The sequence below is a fragment of the Salmo trutta genome, chromosome 4, assembly GCF_901001165.1.
Source record: "Salmo trutta chromosome 4, fSalTru1.1, whole genome shotgun sequence".
In the NCBI taxonomy this organism is placed as follows: Eukaryota; Metazoa; Chordata; class Actinopteri; order Salmoniformes; family Salmonidae; genus Salmo; species Salmo trutta.
Window position 1 is genome coordinate 36733150 of NC_042960.1, and position 15446 is coordinate 36748595.

A 15446-nucleotide genomic window follows, 5' to 3' on the forward strand; every position below is an offset into this window, starting at 1 on the left:
CATCAGTCAAGGCATTTATTAGCTGTGTAATTCAGGTTGATTTGAGGGGTAGGAAATACTGTCTATAATATAACTGGATATGAGTGTCGCTTCACAGTCCCATGTTGCACATATATTAGGTTATACATTATTGAGGGCATGCTAACATTTGGAAATGCCAATCACTATGTTTAATAACGTCTCCTACATCTCAATCAGTTGAGGAGTTAGGGCTGTGTGTCCCAAACGGCACCCTATGGGTCCTAGTCAAAGGTAGTGCACTATATAGGGAACAGGGTGTCATTTGGGACTAGGTCTCACAGAGATGAAAATATTGAACTCCCGTGGTAATTGATTATTTATATTCAAGCAGGGAGAAGCTCAAATCCTGCCTTCGTGCCACTTTGGTATACACAACACACATGAACACATGCTTGCAGGCACATACACAAGCACTCGCACATGTCAACACACACACACACACACACACACACACACACACACACACACACACACACACACACACACACACACACACACACACACACAGGCCCATCCAGCTGTGTACTGTATGGGTTGGATTTAGAGTGTGAGAGTAAATCCGCTCTTTTCTCTTCTCCAGGCTCTCTGTTTCATGCTTCTAAGACCCACCACCATTAGCATATTTAAAACAGTCTTTATAGGCAAAGGCTGTTACCGTATGCATGCATTTGAATATTTTGTATGTTTGGTTAATTGCTTCAGGTTTCTCTTGGGGAGAAGGAATAAGGAAGTACACAGGGGATAAGAGGAAAATGTAGGTGGGAAGGAGAGGGAGTACACAAAAAAATGCTTGGTTATTTAGAAGACCCAACTGCTTGCTGCGTTGCAGGCGTTGGGTCACTTAGTTGAGTTGTTTTCTTTAAAAAGAGGAAGGTTGGGTTGTTGACGATGAGTTTTTTTTTAACCTTTATTTAACTAGGCAAGTCAGTAAAGAACAAATTCTTATTTTCAATGACAGCCTAGGAACAGTGGGTTAACTACCTTGTTCAGGGGCAGAACAACAGAGTTTTTTTACCTTGTCAGCTCGGGGATTAAATCTTGCAACCTTCCGGTTGTTAGTCCAACACGCTAACAACTAGGCTACCTGCCACCCTCATATTAAGATATGAGAGAAAAAAGGAATGTCCGCATCTCTGGTAGGCTCCAATGGAGATTTAATCAGAAGCACAACTAAAATTAAAACGTGATGTACTGCAAATAGAATATAATAGAAGGGTCCAGACACTTTTTTGTGATTTCATGTTTCAGAGAAACTTACCCTAAACAGCAAATCACTTCCTCATCCTCGTTGTGTAGTATGGGGCCTCGAAAAAAACATGAACAAAGGCTCCAAAAACACCCAAATAGATCATTTTAGAAACAGCAAAGGTCTCAGTATAGTGATACAGGTCTTTAGATGTTGTACACATTAAATTGTGTCATTCCAAACTTTATTGTCAATGTTATATGCCATTTCGTTGCGACTCGAGCGATACCTCTCCGTCCATTTTGCAGGTAACTGCCAAATAAAGTAAATACTTAAGGAAAGGAAGGGTACAAAGTACACTGAACAAAACTGTAAACACAACATGCAACAATATCAAAGATTTAACTGAGTTACAGTTCATATAAGGAAATCAGTCAATTAAAATGAATCCATTAGGCCCAAATCTATGGATTTCACATGACTTGGAATACAGATATGCTGGTCGCAGATACCTAAAAAAATGTTTAATCAGAAAAACGTTCAGTATCTGGTGTGACCACCAGTTGCCTCAAGCAGCGCGACACATCTCCTTTCCATAGAGTTGATCAGGCTGCTGATTGTGGCCTGTGGAATGTTGTCCCACTCCTCTTCAATGCGAAGCTGCTGGATATTTGCGGGAACTGGAACACGTTGTAATACACGTCAATCCAGAGCATCCCAAACATGCTCAATGGGTGACATGTCTGGTGAGTATGCAGGCCATGCAAGAACTGTGACATTTTCAGCTTCCAGGAATTGTGTACAGATCCTTGTGACATGGGGCCGGGAATTATCATGCTGAAAGATGAGGTGATGGCGGAGGATAAATGGCACGACAATGGGCCTCAGGATCTTGTCACGGTATCTCTGTGCATTCAAACTGCCATCGATAAAATGCAATTGTTCGTTGTTCATAGCTTATGCCTGCCCATACCATAACCCCACTGCCACCCTGGGGAACTCTGTTCACAACGTTGACATCAGGAAACCACTCACACACATGAAGTCAAACACATTATCTGCCATCTGCCCGGTAGTGTTGAAACCGGAATTCATCCATGAAGAGCACACTTCTCCAGCCTGCTAGTGGCTATCAAAGGTGAATATCGATGCCAAACTGCAGTCAGATCAAGACCCTCGTGAGGACCAAGAGCACGCGGATGAGTTTCCCTGAGACAGTTTATGACCGTTTGTGCATAAATTCTTTGGTTCTTCGAACCCACAGTTTCATCAGCTGTCCGGGTGGATGGTTTCAGACGCTCCCGCAGGTGAAGAATTTGGATGAGGAGGTCCTGGGCTGGTGTGGTTACACGTGGTCTGCAGTTATGAGGCCGGTTGGACGTACTGCCAAATTCTCTAAAATGATGTTGGAGGGGGCTTATGGTAGAGAAATGAACATTCAATTCTCTGGCAACAGCTCTGGTGGACATTCCTGCAGTAAGAATGCCAATTGCATGCTCCATCAAAACTTGAGACATCTGTGGCATTGTGTTGTGTGACAAAACTGCACATTTTAGAGTGGCCTTTTATTGTCCACAGCAAAAGGTGCACCTGTGCTGTTTAATCAGCTTCTTGATATGCCACACCTGTCAGTTCGATGGATTAACTTGGCAAAGCATAAATACTCACTAACAGGAATGTTAACACATTTGGCAACTAACATTTGAGAGAAATAAGCTTGATGTGCATATGGAACATTTCTGGGATCTTTTATTTCAGCTCATGAAATGTGGGACCAACACTTCACATTTTGCATTTATATTTTTGTAAGTATATATTGAAAGCATGGGGTGCTTTCACACAGGAAGTTCCAGACACTTGTAGAATCTATGCCAAGGCACATTGAAGCTGTTTTGGCAGCTTGTGGTGGCCCAATGCCCTATTAAGACACCATTTGTTGGTGTTTCATTTATTTTGGCAGTTAATTGTAGCAGCAGGCTACATGTAAAATGGAACCACTTGAGACGGCTCGAGTTGCGCAAAAGTTAATACAACATTGATGATAAAGTTTGGAATGATTGGAATGACTCAACTTCATGTGGACAACATCTAAAGACCTACATCATTATACTGAGAGCTTTGCCATTTCTAAAAGTACATTTTGGGTTGTTTTGATTTTCTGTTTTGGTTAAGTTTCTTTGAAATATGTAGTAGGCTGATATAATTAAAAACATTGGTATGTAATGTGCAAACAAATTTAATGAAAATTGACATTTCCATTGTACCAACTAAAAAGTATGAACAAGAATGACATTTACTCTCTCAGGTGACAAAAAAGACGTATCTTAATGCCACACTCCTAGTAAGCCACACCTCCTGAAAATAACCAATGGATCACAGCATGAAAGTTAATATAACCCAATTGATGGTTAACCCATTTAATCCCATCAGTCACAATAGTGAGAAAAAACACTTTTGTACTTCACAGGCTAAAGAAGTGTAACGATTGTCTGACAGAGGGGACCAAGATGCAGCGTGGTAAGTGTTCATATTAACTTTAGTGAATCACTTTAAATAACACAAGAAAATGAAAGTCAACAGTTCTGCCAGGTGAACACACAAGACAGAAAACAACTACCCACAAAACCCCAAAGGAAAACAGGCTGCCTAAGTATGGCTCCCAATCAGCGACAACGATGCACAGCTGTCCCTGATTGAGGGACATACCAGGCCAAAACAAAGAAATACAAAAACATAGAAAAAAGGACATAGAATGCCCACCCTAGTCACACCCTGGCCTAACCAAAATAGAGAACAAAAACCTCTATAGCCAGGGCGTGACAAGAAGTTAATGTTGTACTTATAAAAAAATGTGTCAAATATTATGTATTATTAAGGTGTCTATTATGATTCAGTGAAGTTTCGTATAATATAATCTCAATATTACAGTCACAAAACCTCAAGCGTAAATCTCTAAGGTGTACTTTTACAGATTAATTTGACAACAGAAGTCTGTATTCAACAGCTTAAAAAACAAATACATTGCTGAAATTATAAAGCCTATCTCCAACCTTTTTAACTTGTCTCTCCTTTCTGGGGAGGTTCCCATTGCTTGGAAGGCAGCCACAGTTTGTCCATTATTTAAAGGGAGCGATCAAGCTGATCATAACTGTTATAGGCCTATTTCTATTTTGCCCTGTTTATCAAAAGTGTTGGAAAAACTTGTCAATAATCAACTGACTGGCTGTCTTGATGTCTATAGTATTCTCTCGGGTATGCAATGGGGTTTCCGCTCAGGTTGTGGATGTGTCACTGCAACCTGAAAGGCCCTCAATGATGTCACCATTGCCCTTGATTCTAAGCAATATTGTGCTGCTATTTTTATTGACTTGGCCAAAGCTTTTGATACGGTAGACCATTCCATTCTCGTGTGCCTGCTAAGGAGTATTGGTGTCTAAGGAGTGATGGGTCTTTGACCTGGTTTGCTGACTACTTCTCTCAAAGAGTGCAGTGTATAAAGTCAGAAAATTTGCTGTCTCAGCCACAGACTGTCACCAAGGGATTACCCCAAGGCTCAAACCTAGGCTCCACACTCTTCTACATTTACATCAACAACATAGCTCAGGCAGTAGGAAGCTCTCATCTATTTATATGCAGATGACACAGTCTTTTACTTAGATGGCCCCTCCCCGGATTTTGTGTTAAAATGCTCTACAACAAAGCTTTCTTAGTGTCCAACAAGCTTTCTCTACCCTTAACCTTGTTCTGAACACCTCCAAAACAAAGGTCATGTGGTTTGGTAAGAAGAATGCCCCTCTTCCCACATGTGTTATTACTACCTCTGAGGGTTTAGAGCTTGAGGTAGTCACTTGGGAGTATGGCTAGATGGTGCACTGTCCTTCTCTCAGCACATATCAAAGCTGCAGGCTAAAGTTAAATCTAGATTTGGTTTCCGCTATTGTAATCGCTCCTCTTTCACCCCAGCTGCCAAACTAACCCTGATTCAGATGACCATCCTACCCATGCTAGATTACAGAGACATAAATTATAGATTGGCAGGTAAAGGTGCTCTCGAGCGGCTAGATGTTATTTACCATTTGGCCATCAGATTCACCACCAATGCTCCTTATAGGACACATCACTGCACTCCATACTCTGTAAACTGGTCATCTCTGTATACCCGTCGCAAGAGCCACTGGTTGATGATTATTTATAAAACCCTCTTAGGCCTCACTCCCCTCTATCTGAGATTTCTACTGCAGCCCTCATTCTCCACATACAACACCCATTCTGCCAGTCACATTCTGTTAATAAAGGTCCCCAAAGCACACACATCCCTGGGTCGCTCCTCTTTTCAGTTCGCTGCAGCTAGCGACTGGAACGAGCTGCAACAAACACTCAAACTGGACAGTTTTATCTCAATCTCTTCATTCAAAGACTCAATCATGGACACTCTTACTGACAGTTGTGACTGCTTTTTATGAGGCATTGCTGTCTCTACCTTCTTGACCTTTGTGCTGTTGACTTTGCCCAATAATGTTTGAATCATGTTTTTGTGCTGCTACAATGTTGTGTTGCTACCATGTTGTTGTCATGTGTTGCTGCCTTATTATGTTGTTGTCTTAGGTCTCTCTTTATGTAGTGTTGTGTCTCTCTTGTTGTGATGTGTGTTTTGTCCTATATTTACATTGTATTTATTTATTTAATCCCAGGCCCCCGTCCTCGCATGAGGCCTCTTGCCTTTTGGTAGGCCGTCATTGTAAATAACAATTTGTTCTTAACAGACTCGCCTAGTTAAATAAACATTAAATAAAAATAAAACAAATTAAAGGGTCTAGTTAAAACCTCTTGACGTTCCCCTAGGATAGGGGGCGCCACAGCGCATTTTGGAAAAAAATCGTTCCCATTTTCAACGGCCTACTAATCAAAGTCAGAAGCTAAGACATGCATATACTTATTTTATATGGATAGAAAACACCCTAAATTTTCTAAAACTGTTTGAATGGTGTCTGTGAGTATAACAGAACTCGTATGGCAGTCAAAACCCCGAGACCGATTGAACCAGGAAGTGGAAATCTGAATTGTGGACTCGACTTCACAGCCTTACCTATAAATCACAACGTAAAAAAATGATAATTGAGCACTTTCCAGTGCTTCCACTAGATGTCCCCAGTCTTTACAAAGTGTTTTGAGGGTTCTACGGTAGAAACTCAGTGAAAGAGACGATGTGGCAATTGGTCACAGTCGGAGGGCCATGAGCATTGTGACGTTGGCGGCCGTGTCTGCCCCCACCTTTGGAAGTTTTTTGAAACACAATGAAATCGTCCCACTTGAATCTGATTGGCTTTCTTGTTGAAACAGGACCTGACGATTTCTTGATACAACGTTTGACATGTTTGAACGACCCTAACTTACCGTAAACAGTCATTTTGCGTTAGACAGCTGCCGCCCACGGATCGACATTTGATTACAGCCTTAGGAAGCGCTAACAAGAGGAAGCTAATGGAACATAAAGCATGGACTTTTTCGACCGAAAATACATTTGTCATGGACCTGGGACATCGGGAAGTGATTTCTGATGAAGACAACTAAAGGTGAGGGATTATTGGCGATATTATACAATATCAGATGTTACGTGCTCAAATGTTCAAAGATGGCGCCGAGCTAGGTTTTCGAGCTCAATTTCTGGGTATCGCATCCCATTTGATCTCAAAGTGTGATTACCCTGTAAAGTTAATTTAAAATCTGTTTTGACTGGTGTTTTCAAGAGATATTCATCTATAAATCTTAGATTGACAATATATATTAAAAAAATCGTTTTCGAATAGTAATTTATAAAATTGTAGCACTGTTTCCCGGGACGCATTATATGGGAAAATAGTTAGTCAACCTCAGGTGCCGATGTAAAATGCTGTTTTTATATAGAAATATGACCTTTATTGAACAAAAGATTGCATGCTGTGTGTAACATGATGTCCTAGGTGTGTCATCTGATGAAGTTTGTAAAAGGTTAGTGCTGCATTTAGCTGTTTTTTGGCTATATGTGATGCGTGTGCTTGGTTGGAAAATTCATATGATGCGATTTTTACAAAGTACTCCTCTAACATAATCTAATATTGTGCTTTTCCTGTAAAACCTTTTTGAAATCGGACAACGAGGGTCGATTCAAGAGAGGTGTATCTATAAAACGATATGAGACAGCCCTATATTTGAAAAAAAAAAAATATTGAATTTCGTTATGCTAATGTCGCTAGGAGTTTTCGCTGGAAAATGATCCCGCTAACGGGATGAGACATTCAAGAGGTTTTAACATATGTCCCTTCATTTTCAATACATTGAATCCATGATGCTCGTGGTATATGAAAATATCTTATGGTCACATTTGTGACCAATGGAAAAATACAATGGCTCTAACTTATTATAGAAATTTGCTATTTAAACATAGCAGATTTTATTTTTCTTCTTTAAATTGAATAGATCCATAAACCTAGTGTAATAACTTAACAAATATTTCATGTCAATAGGTTTGTTTCGTGTCTCCTGACAATGGTAGACCTGATTTACAGTATGTGAGTTTTGCTGAATAGACACAAGGGTAGACCTGGTTTCTCAGGGTATTGGGACATAGCCACAGGTGTAAACCTGATTCGTATGGATATTTGGACTAAGATATGCAGGTGTAGATCTGGTTTATATTAGTATTGGGTGCATGGTTTACAGCTTATTAGTATTCAGGCTTCAGCACATTTAGACGTGTCTTAGTGGACTGATTGAGCTCAAGCACAGGTGCAGACTTTGTCGGTGTCTACATTGGAGCTGGAGTACAGGTGTAGACCTGGTTTGCTTGATTATTGGGTCTGAAATGCAGAAGTACACCTATTTTTAGGACAATAGGGGTTGACATGTAGCAGACCTGTTTTTTATTGGGTTAGACGTGCAGGTGTACACCTTGTCTGTAAGATTACTTGGTCTGAAGTACAAGTGTAGACCTGGTTTGTATGAATGTTGGGGCTTGGTGTAACGGCCGTCGTAGTGAATGGCCCAAGGCGCAGCGGGTTGGGTACTCGTCTTTAACTTTTATTGAACACTAAACAAAAACCGAACGACAGCTAGACAGTTTTGCAGGCTACACACACAGCAATGCAAAATCAACTTCCCACAAAAGACAGGTGGAAAAAGGGCTACCTAAGTATGGCTCCCAATCAGCGACAACAATGTACAGCTGTCCCTGATTGAGAGCCATACCAGGCCAACACAAAGAAACACACAACATAGAATGGAACATAGAAATAGAAAATATAGAACATACAACAAAACCCCGAAACACACAAAACAAACACACCCCTGCCACGTCCTGACCAAACTACAATACCAAAATGACCCCTTTACTGGTCAGGACGTGACACTTGGGCTCTGGGGTAGACCTGTTTAATATACAGTGCATTCGTTAAGTATTCAGACCCCTTGACTTTTTCCACATTTTGTTACATTACAGCCTTATTCTAAAATTGATTAAATTGTCTTTTCCTCATCAATCTACACACAATGTCCAATAATAACAAAGCAAAAAAAGTTTTTTAGAAATGTTTGCAAATGTATTAAAAATAAAAATTGGAAATATCAGATTTACATAAGTATTCAGACCTTTACTTTGTTGACGCTCCGTTGGCAGCGATTACAGCCTTGAGTCTTCTTGGGTATTATGCTTGGCATACCTATATTTGGGTTCCTTGCATTCTTCTCTGCAGATCCTCTCAAGTTCTGTCAAGTTGGATGGGGAGCTTCGCTGCACAGCTATTTTCAGATCTCTCCAAAGATGTTAGATCAGGTTCAAGTCCAGGCTCTGGTTGGGACACTCAAGGACATTCAGAGACTTGTCGTGAAGCCACTCCTGCATTGTCTTGGCTGTGTGCTTAGAGTCATTGTCCTGTTGGAAGGTGAACCTTCACCCAGTCTGGGGTTCTGAGGTTCTGAGCGCGAAGGAGCAGGTTTTCATCAAGGATCTCTCTGTACTTTGTTTCATTCAGCTTTCCCTCAATCCAACTAGTCTGCCAGTCCCTGCCACTGAAAAACATCCTCACTGCATTATGCTGCGACCACCATGCGTCAATGTGGGGATGGTGCCAGGTTTCCTCCAGACATGATGCTTGGCATTCAGGCCAAAGAGTTCAATCTTGGATTCATCAGATCAGAGAATCTTGTTTCTCATGGTCTGAGAGTCCTTTAGGTGCCGTTTGGCAAAGTCCAAATGGGCTGTAATGTGCCTTTTACTGAGGAGTGGCTTCCGTCTGGCCACTCTGCCATAAATGCTTGATTGGTGGAGTGTTGCAGAGATGGTTGTCCTTCTGGAAGGTTCTGCCATCTCCACAGAGGAACTCTGGAGCTCTGTCAGAGTGACCATCGGGTTCTTGGTCAACTCCCTGACCAAGGCCCTTCTCCCTCGATTGCTCAGTATGCCTGGGAAGAGTCTTGTTGGTTTTTCCAAACTTCTTCCAGTTTTGTTACTCTTCCCCAGATCTCTGTGTTTGTGTCTGTGTGTGTGCAGTGAGATTCCTGTGAAATCAAAACTAATTTGCTTAAGACTAATTAAGACTTGCAGAAACATATTTGAGGCAAAACACAGTGATGCCTGGTGAATCAGCTGCCAGTCTCATCCTTCAGAAGCTCTGTGTGTTGTCCTACAGGCATCCTGGGCCCCCAGACTGACTCCATCTTACAGGTTTATATTCCTGGTTTCTCCTGTCTCAGCTGGCCCTAATACAGTATCTGGTCTATGCCTGGGGTATTTAACTCTTACCCTGAGAGGTCTGGAGCCTGCTTGTTTTCTGTTCTGCCTGATCATTAATTGCACACACCTGGTGTCCCAGGTCTAAATCAGTCCCTCATTAGAGGGGGACAATGGAAAAAAAGCAGTGGAACTGGATTCGAGTTCCAGAGTTGAGTTTTAGGGGTCTATGGTGTGTGTTTGTATGTTCTTTGGCCTATGGCTTATGGTCTAGGCCCAAAGCTCCCAGCCCAAGTAAAAGCCCATGATACGCAGATCAAGCTCTCTTCCATTGCATGGGGAAGGCCTACTGCATGTATTAACTTTCCTATTTGGCTTATCTCTGCTTCTCTGATTCTCTCCTCCATCCTTATGCAGCCGCTTCCAGACCTCCTTCTGTTCCCCTACTTTACCACTCTACCTCACTCATGAGAGAACCCAGATACCTGAACAAATCACTACATACTCAAAGCACCCCACTTGGAATATGTGTGTGTGTGTGTGCTTGCATGTGTTGCTCAGGAAGGCTGTAATCCAGAGTATTTACCTGAGTGTGGAAGATCAGAGGGGTGTAAAAGTGTGTTATTAGATTCACACCTTGCCAGCTTTGAAATCAAAATACCCACATGCAAAAATACTATAGTATACTATGGTATAAACACTATATGTAGTTTAGTGTTTTTGCGGACTTTACTGTAGTATTCACTGTCATTTTTTCTGTAGTACAGCACTTCACAATCCAAGGATGGTAAGGCTGATCTAACTATCTACCAGTAATATTACTTTTAATCCAAAAAATGTATATGAGCAGTAGCTTGAAGTTGAAATAGTGCTGTTGCAAAGAAAGTATTAGTAGTAGGTAAAAAGATGGAAAGAGGAGTTTAGGCTTCAACTTGGGGAAACAGGGATTGGATTTATGTTTAGCGCTGGCAACTTAAATGCTGTCAATGGTGTTTCTGTGTTTAAATTCACTTTGAGATAAACAACGTTGTTTCTCATACTGAATACCTTAGAGGGTGTTACAGCATTGGCTTGCACAGTGGCATTTCCTGAAGGTACTGACAGTGTGTGTGTTGTCAGGTGGTGTGGTTAATGTTATCGCTTTTGCTCAGTGTGCAATAGTGTTGTCTCTAAGGGACGATGGGTATGCGGTGTAGCAGGATTATCTATAAAGAATGAGCCCATTTAAGTACAGTGCTACAGGCCAGAACATAACATAAGCATTATGTCTTCATTCATTCAGACCCGCACTGCCATTGCCCCTGCCCACAGTGCTCTGAGTAATCCATCACAGACAGAGACAGACAGACAGACAGACAGACAGACAGACAGACAGACAGACAGACAGACAGACAGACAGACAGACAGACAGACAGACAGACAGACAGACAGACAGACAGACAGACAGACAGACAGACAGACAGACAGACAGACAGACAGACAGACAGACATATATGCACGCACACATGCACAGATTCAGTACATGCACACTAACTCACTCACTCACTCATCCACTCACCAGTGGTGGAAAAGTACCCAATTGTCATACTTGAGTAAAAGTATTGATACCTTAATAGAAAGTTACTCAAGTAAATGTGAAAGGCAAACAGTGAAACACTACTTGAGTAAAAGTCTAAAAGTGCAATATAGTTAAGTATATTTTAGCAATTACATTAACCTTTAATACTTAACTATCAAAAGTAAAAGTAAAAGTATAACCATCTAAAATTCCTTATATTAAGCAAAGCAGATGACAACATTTTCTCATTTTAAAAATGTACAGATAGCCAGGGGCACACACATTATTTACAAAAGATGCGCTTGTGTTTAGTGAGTCCGCCAGGCCAGAGGCAGTAGGGATGACCAAGTGTTCTCTTGATAAATGTGTGAATTTGACAATTTTCATGTCTTGCCGAGCATTTAAGTAACGAGTACTTTTGGTTGTCAGGGAAAATGTATGGAGTAAAAAGTACAAAATTTTCTTTAGGAATTTAGTGAAGTAAAAGTAAAATATAAATAGTAAAGTAAAGTACAGATACCCCAAAGAACTACTTAAGTAATTAAGACTATCCAACCACACGGAGCAGGACCAGAACAAGGCTGTGATCAACATTTCTGGAGAACCCCTTTCTGATGATTGCGTAAGGGTATTGTCTAAAGGACTGTCCTTTGCCCCCACATACTCAACTAATGAATTTAATACAAAGATTGACCTATTTCGTTTCTACAGGAATCTACATCTGAAGGCCTGGTATAAGCAAAACATCTCTCCAACTACAGACGCCAGTGTCTCAGGTCAGGCAGTTTCTGTTCCCTCAAAAACACCTTTTAAGCCCAAGTCCACCTTTTATCCCATTGTCCAGAATGCCACACTAAATACATTTGCCAAGAAGGTGAATTTTGATGTGGAGAATCTGTTTAAGGGTATAATTGACTCCAATCACGACGTAACCTTTCTAAGATAGAGAGGGATGCAGTTGAATCATTGTCCAAAAATGAACGGGTTGTGGTTAAAAAACAGACAAAGGTGGCGCTACAGAAGTGTGGAGTAAAGACAAATATGTGACAGAAGCCTTCCGTCAATTAGACAATGATGAATTCTACCAATCTCTTAGCTTCAACCCTACAGTACCTAAAAATTGAGTTGAAAGGGATCCTCACAGAAGGAGAATGGCTACATTTCAGACAATGAGTTCAAATTTCTTTTCGATGGCAGTCCACGTATGGCTTCTTTTTACCTTCTTCCAAAAGTCCACAAAACTCTTGAAAATCCCCCAGGCAGGCCAGTCATTAGTGGTAATGAAAGTCTGACAGAGCCCATCTCTAAGTACATTGATTACTTTATTAAGCCTTTTCTGACGTCACTCCCAGCCTATCTTCAAGATACCACAGATGTGTTGAACAAAATTAACCTCTTACATCTAGGGGGCAGTAATTTCACGGCTGGATAAAAAACGTACCCGATTTAATCTGATTATTAGTCCTGCCCAGAAACTGGAATATGCATATAATTATTAGCTTTGGAGAGAAAACACTCCAAAGTTTCTGAAACTGTTTGAATGGTGTCTGTGAGTATAACAGAACTCCTATGGCAGGCAAAAACCTGAGATGCTTCTGTTCAGGAAGTACCCTGTCTGAACATTTCTTGCCCTTCTTGATTCTCTCTATCGTTTACAAAGGATCTCTGCTCTTACGTGACACTTCTCACGTCAACAATGGAGTCTCACAGCCCGGGAAAAACAGGAATGATGTCATTCAAAGCCCTGGCTGAAGCACACGAGAGCAAAAGCTGAGTGGTCAGTCAATGGACTAAGCCTTAGGCGCGTGACACGCCCCGCCCCCGGCTTTCGGTTTTTTCCTCAGTTTACAGACAGGCAGATTCCCGGTCGGAATATTATCGCTTCTCTACGAGATAAATTGCATAAATATTGGTTTTAAACAGCGGTTGACATGCTTCGAAGTACGGTAATGGAATATTTCGAAATTTTTTGTCATATTTTGCGTCATGCTCGTGGCCGAGATTTAGCGTTGGGATAGTGTCTAGAACGCACGAACAAAACGTCGCTGTTTGGATATAACGATGGATTATTTGGGACCAAACCTACATTTGTTATTGAAGTAGAAGTCCTGGCAGTGTATTCTGATGAAGAACAAGCAAGGTAAGAACATTTTTCTTATAGGAAATGTGATTTTGGTGAAGGCTACACTGGGTGGGTGTCTAAATAGCTAGCCCTGTAACGCCGGGCTATGTACTTACATTATTGCAAAATGTGCTTCATCCGAAAAGCTATTTTAAAATCGGACATATCGAGTGCATAGAGGAGTTCTGTATCTATAATTCTTAAAATAATTGTTATGCTTTTTGTGAACGTTTATCGTGAGTAATTTAGTAAAATCACCGGAAGTGTTCGGTGGGAATGCTAGTTCTGAACGTCACATGCTAATGTAAAAAGCTGGTTTTTGATATAAATATGAACTTGATTGAACAGACATGCATGTATTGTATAACACAATGTCCTAGGTGTGTCATCTGATGAAGATCATCAAAGGTTAGTGCTGCATTTAGATATGGTTTGGGTTTATGTGACATGATATGCTAGCTTGAAAAATGGCTGTGTGATTATTCCTGGCTGGGTACTCTGCTGACATAATCTAATGTTTTGCTTTCGCTGTAAAGCCTTTTTGAAATCGGACAGTTTGGTTAGATAAAGGAGAGTCTTGTCTTTAAATAGCTGTAACATAGTCATATGTTTGAAAAGTGTAAGTTTTCGGATTTAGAGGAGTTTGAATTTCGCGCCCCGCCCATCATTGGATATTGGAGCAGACGTTCCGCTAGCGGAACGTGTAGATGTAAGAGGTGGAATTGAATAATATAGGTACAGCTTCCTTTTTAGTCACCATGGATGTGGAGTCTCTTCCACCACCATTGAACATGAACAAGGTTTGGCAGCTATGCACCATTTCTTGAGTACCCGACCTGAAACTGAGATGCCTCCTACAGAATTCATTGTCTCACTGACTGAATGGACTCTTAATCATAACATCTTAATCTTTCAGGACCGTATTTTTAAACAGGTCAAAGGATGTGCCATGGGAGCTTGCTACAGCCCTTCCTACGCTGGTTTGTACTTGGGTAAATGGGAAAATGACTTCATTTTGGATCCTTCTAATAACCATTTCTTTGACCGGATTATATGGTGGGGACGCTATATTGATGATGTTTGCCTTTTTTGGTCTGGCTCAGAAGATGAACTTATTTCCTTCCACCAATACCTTAACAGCATTAACCCTAACATCAAACTAACTATGGAGTACAGCAAGGATAACATTCATTTTTTGGACCTCGAAATCAGTTAAAATGACAAAGGTTGTTTGCACACATCAATCTTTAGGAAGCCTACAGATGGGAATACCATTCTGAGGGCAGACAGCTTTCACCCCAAAAGGCTAAAAGAGAATATTCCATATGGCCAATTCCAAAGAGTCCGCAGAATTTGCGATCAGGAAACAGACTATAGTGTCAAATCTGCTGAATTGGAGAATCGTTTCTTGAATCGGGGCTACAGCGTCCAGGTCCTGAAAGATGCAGGTATAAGGGCTGGATTACTTGACAGAGAGAACTTGTTGCGAAGGGGAGTGCCTCGTGATGCATCAGAGAGACTGTATTTTGTTACAAAATACAGCACTGAAGCAGAGAACATTAAAAGAATCATTAAAAATAATTGGGGAATCATCCAGAGTGATACGCTACTACGCCAAGTTTTCCTGAGCCACCAGTCATAAGCTTTAAGAGATGTCCTACCCTAAAGGACAAATTAGTCCACAGTTATCTTCCGGGTGACTCTCAAAAAACTTGGCTTGGCCACAAACCCAAGGGCTCTTTTAAATGTAACCAGTGCAACCATTGCAGAAATATTGCACAGAAAAAGTATTTTGTTGATACAGCTTCCAAAATTGAGTATTACGTCAAGCATTTCATTAACTGCAAAACCACTC

At 41.0% G+C, this 15446-nt stretch overlaps 1 long non-coding RNA gene across 1 annotated transcript; it reads left to right on the forward strand.

The window, feature by feature from the left end:
- Positions 1-12022: 12022 nt before the first annotated feature.
- Positions 12023-12377, forward strand: LOC115191533 (uncharacterized). Its single transcript, XR_003877726.1, has 2 exons — positions 12023-12091; positions 12181-12377. It is a non-coding gene; the product is annotated as an uncharacterized LOC115191533 (long non-coding RNA).
- The last annotated feature ends 3069 nt before the right edge of the window (positions 12378-15446 follow it).